The sequence below is a fragment of the Palaemon carinicauda genome, chromosome 5 (genome assembly GCF_036898095.1).
Source record: "Palaemon carinicauda isolate YSFRI2023 chromosome 5, ASM3689809v2, whole genome shotgun sequence".
NCBI classification, from domain to species: Eukaryota; Metazoa; Arthropoda; class Malacostraca; order Decapoda; family Palaemonidae; genus Palaemon; species Palaemon carinicauda.
This window is the reverse complement of record NC_090729.1, coordinates 179085774-179105773: the sequence shown is the minus strand read 5'-3', so window position 1 is coordinate 179105773 and position 20000 is coordinate 179085774. Positions and strand designations below refer to the sequence as shown.

The window sequence follows — 20000 nt, the reverse complement described above, 5'->3', positions numbered from 1 at the left end:
CCCAGTACTGCATGGTAACACAGGTTTGATACAGGCTGAATGGTAAATTAAGATTAAGGCTAGTAAAATAACTGTCCATATGATATTATCTAAATCTTCTACCTTCATATATTCTGTGTATTACCCCTTTTAACTAGGTACTAGCAGCATGATAACACAGAAACAGGTGAACTATTTGCAGCTAAGATAACACAAAGTATTCAATACAACCTAACCATATAAGAGAAGGTCCATTACACACCTTACCTCTTAGATAACAAAAAGGGCTTCACATACTTTTGATAGGCTTAAGGCTTGGTCTTATCAGAGCAAATACCTGAGACTGACCATTAAAATTTTAATCATATAAAGCGATATGAATCTCAACATTTCTGTATGATGCTGAGACTTGGACTAATAACAAAAACATTTCAAGCAACTGGAAGTTTATCATATTCACTCTTTACAGATAATTATGGCTCTTGCCTGGAAAGACTGGGTTCCACGCACACAGATTCTAGAATAAACAGGAAACACACACATAAAAGCCATGCTCAGCAAACACCAACAATGCTGGCTTGGTCTCGTGATCCTAATGCCTGAAGAATGGCCCCTAAAACACATCCAAAGAACTGAAAAATAGATAACAAAGAAGCAACAAAAAGTCAAAGTCAAGTAAACTTGAAAGAAATGCAAAATGCTGCCAGCTGCCCAGAAATTTCATACTAGCAACCTTATGATGTGAAGAATAAGTGTTAACAATAGGGCATTGCACTGGATTATGGTCACACGGCATATAGTCCCTTAAAAGGCCGCAGCAGCATGCCATAGACAAATTCCTTGTAGCCCCAAAATCATCATTTGAAATGTTTGACAAGCGGAAAGGTACACAAGCCTACGATGGATCTGGTGAGCCATATCAATGCACACAAATGTCGGCAGGAGTATTCACTCTACATTTAACATCTATAAAGGAACTATATCATCATTGGTAACTATGGACTATGGTTAGATTAGATTTTATCATATAACATCATTGGCGGCAGTGATTTAATTGGAAATTAAAGGATGAAATATTCCTCGCTGTGGACAGGATTCGACCCTGTGCGGGCAGAGCCCAATGGATTTCAAGTTCATCTCCTTAACCAACAGAAAATAAGACCAAGTTAACTAATTAAAGTTAAAAATAATGAATATCATTCTACAATTACTGCATTCCATAGTATCCCCAGTTTTGCTCCCGCTGATTAGTAAATTAAGATTTGGGCTAATAAACTGACTGTCTATATGATATTATCTAAATTTTCTACCTTCACATATTCTGTGCAATACCCCCGTGACTAGGTACTAGCAGAATGATAACACAGAAACAGGTGAACTATCTGCAGCTAAGATAACACAATGTATTCAATACAAGCTTTCCATATAAGAGAAAATCCAATACACACCTTATCTCTTAGATAATAAAAAGGGCTTCACAAACTTTTGGCAAGCTGAAGCCTTGGTCTTATTAGAGCAAATACCTGAGACTGACCACTAGAATTTTGAATATATAAAGTGATATGCATCTCAACATTTCTATATGATGTTGAGGCTTGGACTCTAATAATAAAACCATTTCAAGCAACTGGATGGTTATCACATTCACTGTTTCCAGATAATTATGGCTCTTGCCTGGAAAGACTAGGATACACACACACAGATTCTAGAAAGAACAGGAAGCACAAGCATAAAAGCCATGCTCAGTAAACAACAACAATGCTGGCTTGGTCTCGTGATCCCAATGCCTGAAGAATCTCTCCCAAAACACATCTTATCCAAAGAACTGAAAAATAAATAACAAAGAAGCAATACAAAGTCAAAGTCAAGTCAACTGTAAAGAAATGCAAAATGCGGCCAGCTGACCTGAAATTTCTTACTAGCAACCTTATAATATGAAAAATAAGTGTAAACAATGGGGCACTGCACTGGATTATGGTCACACGGCACATAGCACCTTAAAAGGCCGCAGCAGCATGCCATAAAGGAATTCCTTGTAGTCCCAAAATCTTCATTTGACATGTTCAACAAGCGGCAAGGTATGCAAGCCTACCATGGGCCTGGTGAGCCATATCGGTCCACACAAATGTTGGCAGGAGTATTCACTCTACATTTAACATCTATAGAGAAACTATATCATCAATGGTAACTATGGATTACAGTTAGATTAGATTTTACTATATATCCCTTACAACATTATTGCCAGCAGTGATTTCAGTGGAAATTAAAGGATGAAATATTCTTCGCTGTGGACAGGATTCGAACCTGTGCGGGCAAAGCCCAATGGATTTCGAGTCCATCTCCTTAACCACTCGGACACCACAGCTGTGCTGAGAAATATGTCCTTCACATATCTTCAGCAGTTGTACCTACTAAGGATAATGTTGGAATCTGATTTGATTGAAGTTTGTAACAGACGGTAAATGTTCAGAGCTGTGGTGTCCGAGTGGTTAAGGAGATGGACTTGAAATCCATTGGGCTCTGCCCGCACAGGTTCGAATCCTGTCTACAGCGAGGAACTCTTTTAGTGATTTCCTAAGTGATACAGACAAAAAAAAAAATAAAAACAAAGAATTACCATTACTCCCGCACAGCTATAAAGCTCCCAATAATTTGGCGCAGAACGTTTGGCAACAGTAAATAAGACTAAGTAACCTAATTAAGGTTAAATTAATACTCATTCTACATTCCCAGTACTGCAAGGTAATACAGGTTTGATACAGGCTGAATGGTAAATCAAGATTTGGGCTAGTAAAATAACTGTCCATATGATATTATCTAAATCTTCTACCTTCATATATTCTGTGTATTACCCCTTTTAACTAGGTACTAGCAGTATGATAACACAGAAACAGGTGAACTATTTGCAGCTAAGATAACACAAAGTATTCAATACAACCTTACCATATAAGAGAAGATCCAATACACACCTTATCTCTCAGATAATAAAAAGGGCTTCACATACTTTTGGCAGGATGAAGGTTTGGTCTTATTAGAGCAAATACCTCAGACTGCCCATTAAAATTTTAATTAAATACAGCGATATGCATCCCAACATTTACGTGTGATGCTGAGCCTTGGGCCCTAATAACAAAAACATCTCAAGCAACAGGAAGTTTATCACATTCACTCTTTACAAATGATTATGACTTTTGTCTGGAAAGACTGGGTTCCACGCACACAGATTCTAGAATAAACAGGAAACACACACATAAAAGCCATGCTCAGCAAACACCAACAATGCTGGCTTGGTCACGTGATCCTAATGCCTGAAGAATGGCTCCCAAAACACATCTAAAGAACTGAAAAATAGATAACAAAGAAGCAACAATAAGTCAAAGTCAAGTCAACTTTAAAGAAATGCAAAATGCTACCAGCTGACCTGAAATTTCTTACTAGCAGCCTTATAATATGAAGAGTAAGTGTTAACAATGGGGTCACTGCACTGGATTATGGACAAACGGGACAGCACCTTAAAAGACCGCGGCAACATGACACAGAGGAATTCCTTGTAGCCCCAAAATCTTCATTTGACATGTTTGACGAGGGGAAAGGTATGCAAGCCTACGATGGGCCTGGTGAGCCATATCAATGTACAGAAATGTCGGTAGGAGTATTCACTTTACATTTAACATCTATACGGTAACTATGTCATCATCGGTAACTATGGACTACGGTTAGATTAGATTTTAGTATATATCCCTTACAACATCATTGGCAGCAGTGATATCAATGGAAATTAAAGGATGAAATATTCCTCGCTGTGGACAGGATTCGAACCTGTGCGGGCAAAGCCCAATGGATTTCGAGTCCATCTCCTTAACCACTCGGACACCACAGCTGTGCTGAGAAGTATGTCATTTAGATATCTTCAGCAGTTGTACCTACTAGGAATAATGATGAAATCAGATTCGATTGGAGTTTGTAAGAGACAGTGAATGTTCATAGCTATGGTGGCCGAGTGGTTAAGGAGATGGACTTGAAATCCATTGGGCTCTGCCCGCACAGGTTCGAATCCTGTCTACAGTGAGGAACTCTTTTCGTGAGTTCCTAAGTGAAACTAAGAATTATCATTACTCCAGCACAACTATAAAGCTCTCAATACTTTGGTGCACTCCATTTGGCAACATAAAATAAGACCAAGTTAACTAGTTAAGATTAAAAATGATCATTCTAAAATTACTGCAGTCCATAGTACCCCAGTTTTGTTGTCTCTGATTATTAAATTAAGATTTGGGCTAATAAACTAACTGTCTATATGATATTATATAAATTGCCTACCTTCATACATTCTGTGCAACAACCCCGTGACTAGGTACTAGCACCATGATAACAGAAACAGGCGAACTGTCTGCAGCTAATATAATGTATTCAATACAAGCTTACCATATAAGAGAAAGTCCAATACACACCTAATCTTTTAGATAATAAAAAGGAGTAGGCTATTCACTCAACATCTAACATCTATAGAAGAACTACGTCATCATCGGTAACTATGGACTACGGTTTGATTAGATTTTATCATATATCCCCTACAACATCATGGCCAGCAGTGATTTCATCGGAAATTAAAGGATGAAATACTACTCGCTGTGGACAGGATTCGAACCTGTGCGGGCAAAGCCCAATGGATTTCGAGTCCATCTCCTTAACCACTCGGACACCACAGCTGTGCTGAGAAGTATGTCATTCACATATCTTCAGTAGTTATATCCACTAAGAATAATAATGAAATCAGATTTGATTGAAGTGTGTAACAGATAGTGAATGTTCAGAGCTGTGGTGTCCGAGTGGTTAAGGAAATGGACTTGAAATCCATTGGGCTCTGCCCGCACAGGTTCGAATCCTGTCTACAGCGAGGAACTATTTTTGTGATGGGACTGGTAGCCATATCAATGCATAGAAATGGTGGTGGGAGTATTCACTCTACATTTAACATCTATGCAGGAACTATTTCATCATCAGTATCTGTGGACTACGGTTAGATTGGATTTTATTATATCTCCCTTACGACATCACCAGAAGTTATTTCACTGAAAATTAAAGGATAAAATATTCTTCGCTGTAGACAGGATTCGAACCTGTGCGGGCAAAGCCCAATGGATTTCGAGTCCATCTCCTTAACCACTCGGACACCACAGCTGCTCCGACAAGTATGTCAGTCACATATATTCAGCAGCTGTATCTACTAAGACTAATGATGGAATCAGATTTGATTGAAGTTTGTAACAGACAGTGAATGCTTAAGAGCTGTGGTGTCCGAGTGGTTAAGGAGATGGACTTGAAATCCATTGGGCTCTGCCCTCACAGGTTCGAATCCTGTCCACAGCGAGGAACTCTTTTCTTGATATCATAAGTTGAACACAACATGATATTTAGATATAAAGACTTATGATTACCTCAGCACAACTATGGAGTTCTCACTGTTTTGGTGTAGGTCGTTTGCCAATAAGTAAACATTCCCCATTTATTGCCTGGAAAGACTAGGTTCCACACACACACACATTCTAGAAAGAACAGGAATCACAGGCATAAAAGCAATACTTACCAAATCCCAACAATACTGGCTTGGTCTCGTGATCACCATGCCTGAAGAATGCCTCCTAAAACAATCTTATGATAACAACTAAAAAATAGACACCAAAGCAGCGATACTAAAACAAAGCCAATTCAACTTTAAAGAAATGGAAAATCCCACCAGCTGACCTGAAATTTCTTGGTAGCAACCTTATAGTCATAAGACTAAGAGTTAACACTGGGGTCACACGGCATATAATACCTCAAAAGGTCATGGCAGCAAGCCATAGAAGAGGTCCTAGTGGCCCCGAATAATCATTTGATGTGTTTGACATGCAGCAGGGAACATAAGTCCACGAGAGGCTTGGTGTGCCATATCAGTGCATACATATGGTAGCAGGAGTATTCACTCTACCTTTGACATCTATAGAGGCACTATTTCATCATTGATAACTATGGAATACTGTAAGATTAAATTTTATTATATCTCCCTAACGACATCATCACCAGAAGGGATTTCACTGAAAATTAAAGGATGAAAGATTCCTCGTTGTAGATAGGATTCGAACCTGTGCAGGCAGAGCCCAATGGATTTCGAGTTCATCTCCTTAACCACTCGGACACCACAGCTGGGCCAAGAAGTATGTCATTCACATATCTTCAGCAGGTGTATCTACTAAGAGATGGGATCAGATTTAATTGAAGTTTGTAACAGATAGTGAATGCTCAGAGCTGTGGTGTCCGAGTGGTTAAGGAGATGGACTTGAAATCCATTGGGCTCTGCCCGCACAGGTTCGAATCCTGTCCACAGCGAGGAACTCTTTTCTTGATATCATAAGCCAAAGACAATATGAAATTTAGATACAAAGAATTATTATTACTTCAGCAAAACTATAGAGTTCTCATTGCTTTGGTGTAGGTCATTTGCCAACAGAAAGTTTATCACATTCACTGTTTACAGATAATTATGGGTATTGCCTGGAAAGACTGGGTTCCACACACACAGATTCTAGAAAGAACAGGAAGCACAAGAATAAAGCCAAGCACAGTAAACACCGACAATACTGGCTTGGTCTCGTGATCACCATGCGTGAACAACGGCACCCAAAACCAATCTTATACGAACAACTAAAAACTACACACCAAAGAAGCGATACCAAATCAAGCCATGTCAACTTTAATGAAATGCAAAATCCCACCAGCTGATCTGAAATTTATCGGTAGCAAACTTATAGTCTGAAGACTAAGTGTTAACACTGGGGTCACAAGGCACATAACGCCTTGAAAGGTCATGGCAGCACGCCATAGAAGAGGTCCTTATGGCCCCGAATAATCATTTACTTGTTTGACATGCAACAAGGAATGTAAGTCCACCAGAAGCTTGGTGAGCCATATCAATGCACACAAATGGCAGTAAAAGTATTCGCACTAACTTTGGCATCTATAGAGGAACTATTTCATCACTGATAACTATTGACTGCTGTTAGATTAGATTTTATCATATCTCCCTAATGACATCATCAGCAGAGGTGATTTCACTGAAAATTAAAGGATAAAATATTCTTCGCTGTAGACAGGATTCGAACCTGTGCGGGAAGAGCCCAATGGATTTCGAGTCCATCTCCTTAACCACTCGGACACCACAGCTGGGCCAAGAAGTATGTCATTCACATATCTTCAGCAGGTGTATCTACTTGGAATAATGATGGGATCAGATTTGATTGAATTGTGTAACAGACAGTGAATGCTCAGAGCTGTGGTGTCCGAGTGGTTAAGGAGATGGACTTGAAATCCATTGGGCTCTGCCCGCACAGGTTCGAATCCTGTCTACAGCGAGGAAGACTTTTCTTGATATCATAAGTCAAACACAATAGGAAATTTTAATTATATATTTACATGTGCTGCAAGGTACCTCTGGTTTAGCAAGGCAAAATGGTAAACCAAGATATGAACTAGTAAACTAAGTATTGATATGATACTATCACAATTTTTACCATCACATATTCTGTGCAGTAATAACACCCCCCCACCCCCCCCCCCCCCCCGACTATAGTTGGTACTAGCAGCATAATAACAAACAATCGGAGAACTATCTGCAGCTTAGATCCATGTTATTAAGTACGAGTACACCAGATATAACGAAGTCCAATGCGCAACTTACCTCTAGATAATAAAAAAAAAAAAAAAAGCTTCACATTCTCTTGGCAGGCTAAGAGCTTGGGCTTATCAGAGCAAACACCTGAGACTGACCACTAAAATTTTCAAGTATATAAAGCGATATCTATCTCACCATTTCTGTATGATGCTGAGGCTTGGACTCTAATAACAAATGCATCTCAAGCAACTGGAAGTCTATCACATCCCCTTTTACAGATAATTATGGTTATTGCCTGGAAAGACTAGGTTCCACACACACACAGATTCTAGAAAGAACAGGAAGCACAAGCATAACAGCCATACTCACCAAACGTGAACAATGCTGACTTGGTCAAATGATCCCTATGCCTGAAGAATGGCTCCACAAAACTTTTTTTTTATAAGAACAATTAAAAAACAGACACAAAGGAAGTGATCCAAAGACAAAGCCACATCAACTTCTAAGAAATGCAAAATGCTACCAGCTGACTGGAAATTTTCCTAGAAACCTTATGGTGTGGAGAGTTTGAGATAACAATGAGGTCACTACATTGGATCAGGATCACACGGCACATAGCACCTTGAAAGACCGCAGAAGTATAACCTAGACAAGGTCCTTGTAGCCCCCAAAATCATCATTTGATGTGTTTGACATGCGGCAAGGTACGCAACTTCACGATGGGTCTGATGAGCCATATCAATGCACAAAAATGGGACTTTTCACTCAATATTTAACATCTAGAGAGAAACTACGTCATCATCAGTAAAAATGGACAACTATAAGACAATGTTTTTTTTTTTTATATCTCCCTTATGACATCACGAACAGCAGTGACTCCATTGGAAGTTGAAGAATAAAATACTCCTCGCTGTAGACAGGATTCGAACCTGTGCGGGCAAAGCCCAATGGATTTCAAGTCCATCTCCTTAACCACTCGGACACTACAGCTCTGAACTTTCACCATCTGTTACATGATTCAATCAAATCGGATTCCAGCATTACTCTTATTAACCACAGCTGCTCAAGACATGTGACCAACATACTTATCAGCGCAGCTGTGGTGTCCGAGTGGTTAAGGAGATGGACTTGAAATCAATTGGGCTTTGCCCGCACAGGTTCGAATTCTGTCTACAGCGAGGGAGTCTTTTCATGATTTCCTCAGATGATGGCATATAAAACAAAGAATTATCATTACTTCAACACAACTATTGAGTTCTGAATGCTTTGGTGCAGGTCGTTAGGTAACAGAAAATAAGACCATATAAACCAAATCTGGTTAAAATAACGAAATAATTCTGCATTCACATGAGACCCCTGGTTTGGGGCACGCTAAATGGTAAAGCAAGATATGACTAAGTAAACTAACTGTCGATATGATGCTATCAAAATATTCTACCTTCAAATATTCTTTTCATTAGCCCCTAACTAGGTACTTAGCAGCATGATAAAACAGAATCAGGTAAAGTATCTGCAGCTAAAAATAACACAATGTATTAAATACTACCACACCAGATAAGGTAAAGTCCAATGCACACCTTACCTCTAGACAATAAAAAGGGCTTCCCATGTTTTGGCAAGCTGAGTGCTTGGGTTTTTCAGAACTAACACCTGAGCCTGACCACAGAATTTTCAAGTACATAAAACGATATGTATCTCCAAATATCTGTATGATGCTGAAGTTTGGACTCTAATAACAAAAGCATCTAATCCAGCAATAGATTTATAACATTCCCTGTTTCCAGACAATTAAGGCTCTTGCCTGGAAAGATTAGGTTCCACATATACACAGATTCTAGAATGAACAGGAAGCACAAGCATAACAGCCATGCTCAGTAAACGCCAACAATGCTGGCTTGGTCTACTGATCCCTATACCTCAAGAATGGCGACCAAAACAAATCTTATACAAACAACAATGAAATAAACACCAAAGAGTCAATACAAAGACAAAGCCAAGGAAACTTAAAAGAAATGTAAAATACTTTCCGCTGAGCTAAAATTTCTTGCTACCAGCCTTACGGTCTGGAGAGTAAGTGTTAACATTGGAGTCACTGCACTGGGTCACAAGATACATAGCACCTTAAAAGGCCACGACAGCATGCAATGGAAGAGGCACTTGAAGCCCCCACATCTTCATTTCACGTGTGCGACATGCACAAAGGTATGCAAGTCCCCGATGGGCCTGGTGAGCCATATCAATGCAGACATGTGGTTACAGGAGTATTCACTATACATATAACAACTCTAAAGGAACTATGGAAACTATGGACCACAGTTAAATTACATTCTATTAAACTTCCCTTACGACATCATAACAAACAGTGATTTTTTTTTCTAAATTAAAAGGATAAAATACTCCTTGCTGTAGACAGGATTCGAACCTGTGCGGTACAGAACCCAATGGATTTCAAGTCCATCTCCTTAACCACTCGGACACCACAGCTCTGAACATTAACCGTCTGTTACATAGTTCAATCAAATTGATTCCATCATTATTCTTAGTAGATACACCTGCTGAAGATATGTGAATGACATTCTTTTCGGAGCAGCTGTGGTGTCCGAGTGGTTAAGGAGATGGACTTGAAATCCTTTGGGCTCTTCCCGCATAGGTTCGAATCCTGTCCACAGCGAGGAATTCTTTTCTTGATTTCCTAACTAAAAAGATGGAATTTATAAATAAAGAATTATCATTAGTTCAGCATAGCTAAAGAGTTCTCAATGCTTTGGTGAAGGCCATTAGGTAAAAGAAAATAAGACCAAGTAAGCTAATTAAGGTTAACATAATGAAATAATTCTTCATGGTATCCCTGGATGGGTACAAGATGTGAGTTAGTAAACTAACTGTAGATATAATGATATCAAAATATTTTAACTTCATATATTCTGTTACTAGCAGCCTGATAACAAAATCACGTGAACACTCTGTCAATAAGATAACACAACGTGCCAAGTACGTGCACACCTGATAAGACATCATTCAATGAATTCCTTTCCGCTGAATAATAATCATCGTGAATAGTAATGAGAAAAAATTCTTCAGTCAACTTTTTATCGTTCAGGGATATCATTCACTTCCTGAATCCGGATGTTTCTATCTGCCTCTGTGTTCTATGAATAATTTAACGAGTCATTTCAAAAGAGCACTTTAAAGAATTTTCGTATTTGACCGATTTATTTGCAGCAACTATGTCTTTCAGAGATCATCGCCATATAATAATAACCTTCACATTTGATAAAACCTGATATTTGTAAATGTAACGACGCTTATCCTATAAAATTTAAAGAAAATTAATATAAATGACTAATACCTGGGTATCTACTATTACGCTATCAAATAAATCAGATGAAGCAGAAGAATTCTTTTTAAGAAATGTTGGGACAAACACAATAACATATTGTATGTGTGTGTGTGTATATATATATATATATATATATATATATATATATATATATATATATATATATATGTATATATATAAATACATATATATATATATATATATATATATATATATATATATATATATATATATATATATATATATATATATACATATATATATATATATATATATATATATATATATATATATATATATATATATTATATATATAAATATATATATATATATATATATATATATATATATATATATATATATATATATATATACATACATAAATGTGTGTTTTTACCTGACTCTTTCTGCTGCATCTTTAAACATTAATGATAATAATAATGATAATAAAAATAATAATAATAACAATAATAATAATAATAATAATAATAATAATAATAATAATAATAATAATAATAATAATAATAATTATATAAATATCAATAATAATAATAATTTAAATAATAATAATAATAATAATAATAATAATAATAATAATAATAATAATGTTAATAATAATAATAATAATAATAATAATAATAATAATAATAACAATAATAATAATAATAATAATAAATATTAACAAAATACTTCAGAGGCAATAGTAATAGTAAAAAGATTGGACTTTAATTGTAAACTGACATTTTATAATTAAAATAATATCAAATTAAAAGAAACCCGCCATCTGCAATGAACTTTTATATTTAATGCAAATTTTAACATGATTCCCTCTCTTCCATGGAGGCCAATGGAACGGGCAACCTAACATCTCTACCAAACCCTTCCTAAAAGATGGACAATAGAAAGCAAGAATTAAAAGTATGAAGCATCACAGCAACGGGAATATATATATATATATATATATATATATATATATATATATATATATATATATATATATATATATATATATATATATATATATAAAACACAACTGATCTTCCAAATTCTAAAATCTTAAAAGCCCTAAAATAATAATAATAATAATAATTATTATTATTATTATTATTATTATTATTAAAACCCATTCAATCAAATTCCTAGAATCTCATAAAGGTTAACACTTCAAGTAACCTATATAGCACTGCCTACATTGCGCTCCACACGGCACACCGTAGGCGACCACAACGGAAAAGACCAATACGTGTAAAGAACACCCGAAGACAAAGGTCAAAGATCCAAAAAGTTCATTATTCAGAAGTGGAAGAAATTCGATAAAGGTCTGACTGAAAGAGAAATTCACAACATGGACTAACATTTGAGGTATAATGCACGACATTATACATAGATTTAATGTATGTACTGTAGATTCATAAAGTGTACTAATTTAATATACTGTATGGAAAATATACTGTAGGAAATGAAGTGAGTGATTGGTTTCCGGTGAGAGTGGGGCTGAGACAGGGATGTGTGATGTCGCCGTGGTTGTTTAACTTGTAATTTGATAGAGTGGTGAGAGAGGTGAATGCTCGAGTGCTTGGACGAGGATTAAAACTGGTAGGCGAGAATGACCATGAATGGGAGGTAAATCAGTTGTTGTTTGCGGATGATACTGTACTGGTAACAGACACAGAAGAGAAGCTTGACCGACTAGTGACAGAATTTGGAAGGGTGTGTAAGAGAAGGAAGTTGAGAGTTAATGTGGGTAAGAGTAAGGTTATGAGATGTACGAGAGATGAAGGTGGTGCAAGGTTGAATGTCATGTTGAATGGAGAGTTACTTGAGGAGGTGGATCAGTTTAAGTGCTTGGGGTCTGTTGTTGCAGCAAATGGTGAAGTGGAAGCAGATGTACGTCAGAGAGTGAATGAAGGTTGCAAAGTGTTGGGGGCCGTTAAGGGAGTAGTAAAAAATAGAGGGTTGGGCATAAATGTAAAGAGAGTTCTATATGAGAAAGTGATTATACCAACTGTGATGTATGGATCGGAGTTGTGGGGAATGAAAGGGATGGAGAGACAGAAATTTAATGTGTTTGAGATGAAGTGTCTAAGGAGTATGGCTGGTATATCTCGAGTAGATAGGGTTAGGAACGAAGTGGTGAGGGTAAGAACAGGTGTAAGAAATGATTTAGCGGCTAGAGTGGATATGAATGTGTTGAGGCCATGTTGAGAGAATGGAAAATGGCTGTCTGCTAAAGAAGGTGATGAATGCAAGAGTTGATGGGAGAAGTACAAGAGGAAGGCCAAGGTTTGGGTGGATGGATGGTGTGAAGAAAGCTCTGGGTGATAGGAGGATAGATATGAGAGAGGCAAGAGAGCGTGCTAGAAATAGGAATGAATGGCGAGCGATTGTGACGCAGTTCCGGTAAGCCCTGCTGCTTCCTTCGGTGCCTTAGATGACCGCGGAGGTAGCAGCAGCAGGGGATTCAGCATTATGAAGCTTCATCTGTGGTGGATATGTGGGAGGTTGGGCTGTGGCACCCTAGCAGTACCAGCTGAACTCGGTTGAGTCTCTTGTTAGGCTGGAGGAACGTAGAGAGTAGAGGTCCCCTTTTTTGTTTTGTTTCATTTGTTGATGTCGGCTACCCCCCAAAATTGGGGGAAGTGCCTTTGGTATATGTATGTATGTATGTAAAAGATAAAAAAAAAATATTGTTAATATTTGAGAGAACCTTTTTTTCATAAATGTAATAACGTTTACTTTATAAAAATTAAATAAAATTAATATAAAAGAACATATATATATTATATATATACATATGTATATATATACAAACAGAGACAGACACACACACACACACACACACACATATATATATATATATATATATATATATATATATATATATATATATACATACTGTGTATATACTGTACATATGTATATACACAGTATGTATATATATATATATATATATATATATATATATATATATATATATATGTGTGTGTGTGTGTGTGTATATATATATATATATATATATATATATATATATATATATATATACATAAACATGTGTTTGTGTATATATATATATATATATATATATATATATATATATATATACATAAACATGTGTTTGTGTAAGTGTTTTTACCTAAACATATAAAACATTATCCTACACTAAAATTAAAGTGGAAAATTTTTCACACGTTTTGTTATGAATTTTGAAGTATGCAATCACTCGAGTCTCCCATTCAAATTATCCAATTTGTTTTACTGCCAGACTTTTACAAATCTTCTAAGTTCACAGACAGCATCGGTCACGATTATCGTATTCATTTGATTTCCCTGTAAATTCTGATAGCATCCTGACCTCGCCTCGAGAGGCAATAGAAAAAGTAGTTCTTAAGAGTGCACTGTGACATTACCTGTTTAACGCAATTATTCAGATTAATTTAGTACGTTAAGATTTTTCTTTTCATTTAATTCTCAATTATAGGTCATTACGACATACAATTCATATCAGAAAACAATTCTTTGAACTTTGATTAATAGTCAATTTCTGATTTATATCTAGATATACTGGGTGGGGATACCTTAACGTGGTGAAAGGGTTTGTGAATCACCATGAATCAGCATAGCTGTACTACTCAGGGCCACCCATACTAGCTTGGTTTGCTATGAGCGATCAGACCACCGCACTGGCCAGCGTGGTGAAGATAACTGACCAAACCTCTTATATGAATAACGACAAGTCTGAGGCCTTTGTCCTGCAGTGTGCTAGAAACGACTGCAGTTGCTGTTGTTGGTGTTGTTCTTGTTGTATACTACTACTATTACTACTACTACTACTAATACTACTAGTGGTAGTAGGTTGGCCAGGGCACCAGCCGCCCGTTGAGATACTACCACTAGAGAGGTATTGGATCCTTTGACTGGCCAGACAGTAATGCATTGGATCCCTCTCTCTGGTCACGGCTTATTTTTTCTTTGCCTACACTTACACAGAATAGTCTGGCCTATTCTTTACATATTCTCGTCTTTCCTCATACACCTGACAACAATGAGATACTTAACACTTCTTCACCCAAGGGGTTAATTACTGTACTGCAATTTGTTCAGTGTACTTTCCTCTTGGTAAGGGTAGATGAGACTCTTTAGCTATGGTAAGCAGCTCTTCTAGGAGAAGGACACTCCAAAATTAAACCATTGTTCTCTAGACTTGGGTAGTGCCATAGCCTCTGTACCATGGTCTTCCACTGTCTGGGGTTAGAGTTCTCTTGCTTGAGGGTACACTCGGGCACACTATTCCATCTTATTATTTTTTTATTCCTCTTGTTTTTTTGAAATGGTGTGTTGGACAGGCTTAATAGAAGGGCCGTGGATGCCTGGTGGTTTATCAAGAGGTTGTCTTTTCCTTTTTCTGACTCTTTTTCTTCTCAAAACCATCTTTACTGTCCTCCCTTCAGTTGAAGTGGCTATCCTGGAGGGTATTTAGCCTTGCATGGTGTATCGGCTCCTCCATGTTGACCAGTTTTTCCGACTTTTTACTATAGTCTATGGGTATCATCAATCACTTTATTTATAATTCTGTACATATTGTTTTTGTTATAATTCTTGTTAATCTAGTTTTTAAGTATGATGTCTCTTTTTTATTTCTATTAATTCTTATGCTGTCTGGAGACATTGAGCGAAATCCGGGACCAGTACGTCCTAGATTTCGTCAATGTCGTCTTCTGTATTGCAATATTCGTGGTCTTCATGCAAATATCCAAGACCTTACAGTTGCATCCAGACAGTATGATATTCTTTTGTGCTCAAAACTTTGAATTCTAATATGAGGCACTCATCTGAGCTCCTTATAAGTGGTTTTAAGAAGCCAATAATGTTGAAACGCAATGCCATCCCTAGGGCCAGGGGAATGGCAGTGTATATTAGAACAGAGTACCCTGCTTCTCATAAGTCCAGACATGGATGATTCTATCTTCGATTGTCTTCTTACCATTATGGCTAAGATACAAGAAGATGATAGAAAGGCTTCTTTTGTCTTTGTTGGTGATTTTAATGCTCACCATAGGGAGTGGTTAAGTTCTATCTCTCCTACCGATCGCCATGGCTTAAGAGCTTTAGACTTTGCCTCCGAATCAGGCTGTGAGCAAATCATAAATGAAGCTACTCACAGGTCTGGTAATTGCTTGGACCTCGTATACACTGACTCCCCTGGCGTTATAACTAGTAAGGTTGGTTCTCCAGTCGGGACATCTGATCATGCCTTGATTTCATTATTAGTGAAGACTGAGCAGCCTGTCCCTGATATATCATATTCTTGTAAAATTTATATGAAATCCCAAGCAGACTGGAATGGAATTTTGCATGATCTTTTGTGCTTGAATTGGTCACAATTATATAATAGTGTAGATCCTGTTGTCCCTTTGAATGAGAATCTAGTCAACATAATCGATATGCGTATCCCTTCTCGTGTGCTGAGGTACCGAGTGAAAGACAAACCGTGGTTCAATTATGATTGTAGACGTGCTTATTTGGAGAAGCAGGAGGCCTATCACCTTTGGAAGGGTAACAGATCAGATTTGACCTGGAACAACTATACTCTGCTTCGAGCTTTTGCTCAGAGAGTTTATGCCTCAACTGAAAAGGGGTACAATTTTACCATAAAAGAAACCCTTTCTGGTACAACTCAGGAACATAAATGGTGGTCTACCCTTAAATCTGCACTGATGGCTCAGTCACTCACTGTCCAAAGGAAAAGGCAACCCTTTTGGCTGATGTTTTTGACAGTAACCAGAGTAATGAAAAACTTGAACTTCCTCATTCCTGTTTTCCTGAGGCTAAACTAACTAGTTTAGCTTTTCGATCTCGTGAGATTAAAACTCTGTTGATGGACCTTGATGCTTATGGTGGTGTAGACCCAAATGGTATTTTTCCTTTGTTTTTTATAAAGACAGCAGATTTCTTAGCTCCAAAGTTATCTGTTATTTTGCGCAAGTTAGCAAGAGGAGGAACTTTTAGCACTTGTTGGAGAATTGGTAATGTTACTCCTCTATGTAAATGTGTTTGTGGTAGCTCAAGTCCCACTGATTACCGCCCAATTTCCATAACTCCCATATAATCTAAAGTTTTTGAACGTCTTAATAGGTTTGCTGAAGATAATCATTTACTCCCTAGTTTGCAATTTGGTTTTCGTAAAGGCCTTGGAGCATGTGATGCCCTTCTTACAATCTCCAATGCTGTACAGAAGTCCCTTGATTGTGGTCAGGAAGTGCGTATGATTGGCCTTAATTTTAGTGCTCCCTTTGACCGTGTAAATCATGAGGCCCTTGTTTTCAAACTGAAACAGTTGGGAGTGGGTGGGTCGTTTCTTAGCATTATTATTGATTTTTTAAGTAATAGATCTCAAGGAGTTGTTGTTGACGGGCACCATAGTGAGTATAGGAATGTGATATCTGGTGTTCCACAGGGTAGTGTTCTTGGCCCATTACTTTTCATACTATATACACATGACATGTGGTTTGGCCTAGAAAACAAGCTTGTTGCATATGCAGATGATGCTACTCTCTTTGCATCAATTCCATCCCCTGAATGTAGATCTAGGGTTGGTGAATCCCTTAATAGAGATTTAGCTAAAATTAGTGCATGCTGCAAATTATGGGGTATGAAGTTGAATCCTAACAAAACTCAAAGTATGATTGTAAGTAGGTCAAGGACGGTGGCTCCTCAACATCCGGATCTCAGTATTGATAATGTATCCTTAAATTTGTATGACTCTTTCAAAATTTTAGGTGTGATTCTCGACAGCAAATTTACTTTTGAGAAACATTTAAGGTCTGTGTCTTCTTCAATTGCACAAAAAATTGGCTTGTTGAGAAAATCTTTTAAGATTTTCGGTGATCAATCTATTCTGAAGAAGTGTTTTAATTCTTTCATTCTACCTTGTTTTGAGTATTGTTCTCCTGTCTGGTCTTCAGCTGCTGATTTTCATCTTAATTTGTTGGACAGAAACTTACGGTCTATTAAATTTCTTATTCCTGATCTAGATATTAATCTCTGGCACCGTCGTTCAATTAGTTCATTATGCATGTTGCATAAGATTTTTCATAACTCTGACCATCCTTTACATTCAGATCTCCCTGGACAATTCTATCCTGTTCGTAATACTAGGCAAGCAGTTAATTCTAATAGCCAGGCCTTCTCCATCCTGAGGCTCAATACTACGCAGTACTCCAGAAGTTTTATTAGAGCTGTAACCAAGATGTGGAATGATCTTCCTAATCGGGTAGTTGAATCAGTAGAACTTCAAAAGTTCAAAGTTGGAGCAAATGCTTTTTGTTGACCAGGCGAACATGAGTCTTTTTATAGTTTATATATGACATATTTGTTTTTGATGTTGTTAATAGTTTATATATGACATAACTGTTTTGACGTTGTTGCCTTTTTTAGAGTGATTTATTGTTAATTTGTTCTTTTCATTTATTTATTTCATTTCCTCACTGGGCTTTTTTACCCTATTGGGGCCCTTGGGCTTATAGCATCTTGCTTTTCCAACTAGGGTTGTAGCTTGGATAGTAATAATAATAATAATAATAATCGCAATAAAAAAAGAAAAAGAAAAAGAAGAAAAGACAATATCAATTATAAATAAAAATTGCATTTAATTGCAACACCTCCATCCTTTATTCATTATTTCTTGTTTATTTGAAGGACAACTGGAATCCTTCCTCCAAGGAAGAATAAAAGGATTTTCTTGCATTTACTGATCAAATATTGTTAGCTGCTGGAGAAATTGAAACGTTATACATATTCATTCGCATTCAAAAAGCATAACTATATATATATATATATATATATATATATATATATATATATATATATATATATATATATATATATACATATATATATATATATATATATATATATATATATATATATATATATATATGATATCACGTAACCAAACAAATTGAATACCTATAAATGTAAAATCAGAGTGCAATATAAAAAACTTCATGTATATAACTATATATAAATATATATACATTTATATACACAACATATATACATATATATACAAACATATATACACAACATTATATACATATATATACACAACAAATATATATATATATATATATATATATATATATATATAAATATATACATACATATATATACACAACATTATATACATATATACACAAAACATATATATATATATATATATATATATATATATATATATATATATATATAAACATATGAATATATATATAAATAAATATATATATATATATATATATATATATATATATATATATATATATATATATATATATATATATATATATATATTCAAAGAACCTAATAAGTTGCTAGCAGTATTATCTCAATGGGTGGTTGGTGCCTTTTATGTCCAACCTGTTATCATAGTTTGTAATGCTCTCTCTCTCTCTCTCTCTCTCTCTCTCTCTCTCTCTCTCTCTCTCTCTCTCTCTCTCTCTCTCTCTCTCTCTCTCTCTCTTTTATGAGAAGGCCATTTAGTAAAATCAAAAAAAATAAATTGTCAATGAATTTATTTGGAATTTGCCATTCAAAATAAAATGAAAGGAAACTTGGAAATGACATAAATCTTTATTTAATTCTTCCTATATGTAACAGAACAAAACCTAAAATATAACAAAAACTAAAACTAACATGGAACCAAAAAGGGTATTCTTATACATAATTATATCCTTTAATGTGAAAAACATATCCTGTATACATAAAAGCCTCTTCTATAATCAACACCTTTTGAAATTAAGGGACTCCACGTAGACCTTCCCGTGGATAAAGTCAACCCTTTTGTTCTGAAGAAAATCAGTCCCTATCATAGGTTGTGACTTAGACATGACAAACGGGTCCACACGCCCAACACAACCGTTGATTTCCAATTCCAGACTGCTCACTTTCTTGCTGATTCGGACAGGGTCCTTGGCGCATACGGCAAAATATGCTGGTTCCGACAGGGATTCTTGAGCAAAATCCAACGTCATCGGC

At 36.2% G+C, this 20000-nt stretch overlaps 16 non-coding genes across 16 annotated transcripts; 8 read left to right on the top strand and 8 right to left on the bottom strand.

The window, feature by feature from the left end:
* Positions 1-2262: 2262 nt before the first annotated feature.
* TRNAS-CGA (transfer RNA serine (anticodon CGA)) lies at positions 2263-2344 on the bottom strand. The gene has a single exon. It is a non-coding gene; the product is annotated as a tRNA-Ser (tRNA).
* Positions 2345-2450: 106 nt separating this feature from the next.
* Positions 2451-2532, top strand: TRNAS-UGA (transfer RNA serine (anticodon UGA)). Its single transcript has one exon. It is a non-coding gene; the product is annotated as a tRNA-Ser (tRNA).
* Positions 2533-3777: 1245 nt separating this feature from the next.
* On the bottom strand, positions 3778-3859 carry TRNAS-CGA (transfer RNA serine (anticodon CGA)). Its single transcript has one exon. It is a non-coding gene; the product is annotated as a tRNA-Ser (tRNA).
* Positions 3860-3965: 106 nt separating this feature from the next.
* Positions 3966-4047, top strand: TRNAS-UGA (transfer RNA serine (anticodon UGA)). The gene has a single exon. It is a non-coding gene; the product is annotated as a tRNA-Ser (tRNA).
* Positions 4048-4606: 559 nt separating this feature from the next.
* On the bottom strand, positions 4607-4688 carry TRNAS-CGA (transfer RNA serine (anticodon CGA)). The gene has a single exon. It is a non-coding gene; the product is annotated as a tRNA-Ser (tRNA).
* A 106-nt stretch (positions 4689-4794) lies between these two features.
* Positions 4795-4876, top strand: TRNAS-UGA (transfer RNA serine (anticodon UGA)). Its single transcript has one exon. It is a non-coding gene; the product is annotated as a tRNA-Ser (tRNA).
* Positions 4877-5078: 202 nt separating this feature from the next.
* TRNAS-CGA (transfer RNA serine (anticodon CGA)) lies at positions 5079-5160 on the bottom strand. The gene has a single exon. It is a non-coding gene; the product is annotated as a tRNA-Ser (tRNA).
* A 107-nt stretch (positions 5161-5267) lies between these two features.
* TRNAS-UGA (transfer RNA serine (anticodon UGA)) lies at positions 5268-5349 on the top strand. Its single transcript has one exon. It is a non-coding gene; the product is annotated as a tRNA-Ser (tRNA).
* Positions 5350-6083: 734 nt separating this feature from the next.
* On the bottom strand, positions 6084-6165 carry TRNAS-CGA (transfer RNA serine (anticodon CGA)). Its single transcript has one exon. It is a non-coding gene; the product is annotated as a tRNA-Ser (tRNA).
* Positions 6166-6266: 101 nt separating this feature from the next.
* Positions 6267-6348, top strand: TRNAS-UGA (transfer RNA serine (anticodon UGA)). The gene has a single exon. It is a non-coding gene; the product is annotated as a tRNA-Ser (tRNA).
* Positions 6349-7100: 752 nt separating this feature from the next.
* Positions 7101-7182, bottom strand: TRNAS-CGA (transfer RNA serine (anticodon CGA)). Its single transcript has one exon. It is a non-coding gene; the product is annotated as a tRNA-Ser (tRNA).
* Positions 7183-7288: 106 nt separating this feature from the next.
* TRNAS-UGA (transfer RNA serine (anticodon UGA)) lies at positions 7289-7370 on the top strand. Its single transcript has one exon. It is a non-coding gene; the product is annotated as a tRNA-Ser (tRNA).
* A 1168-nt stretch (positions 7371-8538) lies between these two features.
* TRNAS-UGA (transfer RNA serine (anticodon UGA)) lies at positions 8539-8620 on the bottom strand. Its single transcript has one exon. It is a non-coding gene; the product is annotated as a tRNA-Ser (tRNA).
* Positions 8621-8726: 106 nt separating this feature from the next.
* Positions 8727-8808, top strand: TRNAS-UGA (transfer RNA serine (anticodon UGA)). The gene has a single exon. It is a non-coding gene; the product is annotated as a tRNA-Ser (tRNA).
* A 1223-nt stretch (positions 8809-10031) lies between these two features.
* On the bottom strand, positions 10032-10114 carry TRNAS-UGA (transfer RNA serine (anticodon UGA)). The gene has a single exon. It is a non-coding gene; the product is annotated as a tRNA-Ser (tRNA).
* Positions 10115-10219: 105 nt separating this feature from the next.
* TRNAS-UGA (transfer RNA serine (anticodon UGA)) lies at positions 10220-10301 on the top strand. The gene has a single exon. It is a non-coding gene; the product is annotated as a tRNA-Ser (tRNA).
* The last annotated feature ends 9699 nt before the right edge of the window (positions 10302-20000 follow it).